The following is a 1,682-nucleotide window of genomic DNA, read 5'->3' on the forward strand; positions in this document are numbered from 1 at the left end:
AAAAAAAGCGCCGTTAGATGCAACTAAGAGATTGAAGGTTACAACAAAGTATATTTAGCAACTTCCCCTTTCACGTCAAAAAGAAGGAAAGAGGCTGCAGGAACCGACGCATTCTTTCCTTACTCTTTCCTATTTTTTTCATCTCATCACGGGAAAACTCCTTTTCGGAAACACACTTGCCAGAAATAGACTTTTCTTCAACAATGAAAACTCCATTTGAAGTCGAGCGTCTGCTGCACAATTGGAGAGCCGCTCTCCTCTCCACCTTCAGGATGTTGCCAGCCGCCTATTCAGGTGTAATACATTAGCCTTCAGGTCTTAGTAGATTACTCTACACTAAATCTCTCTCTCTCTCTCTCTCTCTCTCTCTCTCTCTCTCTCTCTCTCTCTGATGACCTTTTTATCATTTTGAATTGTAAGTAAATCGAATGGTCTTGAATAGATTACAAGAAAATAAAGTAAAAGAAATTATTAGGAATTTAGTCATCTTCGGACTCCCCAAGAGAGATTAGTTCACCAAACATTTATCTGGGCTCCACAAGGTTTAGGGGAGTTAGAAGACCCAGGTCTACTTGGCTGAGGACTATGAAGCGTAAAGTCTTAAGTGATGAATGGAGAAGTATTGAATTAATAGATCAAGATAGAGACGACTGGTGAAATCTAATCGAGGCCCTTTGCGTCAATAGGCATAGCAGATGATGATGACGAAGAATATATATATATATATATATATATATATATATATATATATATATATATATATATATATATATATATATATATATATATATGAGGAGATGATGATTTGAGGCATGCCATCTATGATCAGTGGCTGTTTCTTTCGGGGTTGTGGTGGCCTGGTGGTAGCGTCTTTGCGTGGTGATTGCCAGACTGGGGTTCGAGTCCTGCTCAGACTCGTTAGTTCCTTTGGTCGCCGCAACCTCGCCATCCTCTTGAGCTAAAGATGGGGAGTTTGGGGGAGCCTGTGGGTTTATCTGCTGAGTCATCTGCAGTAATTGTTTTGGCAATCCTTGGTCCTAGCTTGGGTTGAGAGGGGCCATAGGCACTGATCATATGTAATATGGTCAGTTTTTAGGGCATTGTCCTGCTTGATAGGGCAATGTCACTGCCCCTTGCCTCTGCCAATAATGAGGGGCCTTTAAACTACATTTGGAATTCTTTCCCAGTTTCTTTTTTCTCAAACCTTTTTCTAAGAGGAAGGAATCAACAACTTGAGTCTTCTTTCTGTGTTTTTTCTCATTACTCTTGTGGGGGGAGATTTCAACACTTTTCTTCACATCCTGTGGGAGATTTACTCACTGCAACCTTGAGGGAAATTTCTCTGCCCTTCCCTGTGGGGAAAATACACCCCCACCTTCTTGTGAGTATTTACTTAAAGAAATCGATGTATCAAAGTTTTTATTCTTTTTGAAGAAACCACTTTTGTCCTAAAATAGAGAGAGAGAGAGAGAGAGAGAGAGAGAGGAGAGAGAGAGAGAGAGAGAGAGAGAGAGAGAGAGAGAGAGAGAGAGAGAGACTTTGGTATTGGGGACACTTTTTGATTGAGCCTTTTTTAGCTGTAATAACTTTTTTCTTCTCTGTTTCTTTTATTTTATATATTTTTTTTTCCTTTTTTATAGATAAATTTTTGATGTTCATTGCGGTCTTTTTACCTGGAATTT

Source organism: Palaemon carinicauda, chromosome 30, assembly GCF_036898095.1.
Source record: "Palaemon carinicauda isolate YSFRI2023 chromosome 30, ASM3689809v2, whole genome shotgun sequence".
Taxonomy (NCBI): domain Eukaryota; kingdom Metazoa; phylum Arthropoda; class Malacostraca; order Decapoda; family Palaemonidae; genus Palaemon; species Palaemon carinicauda.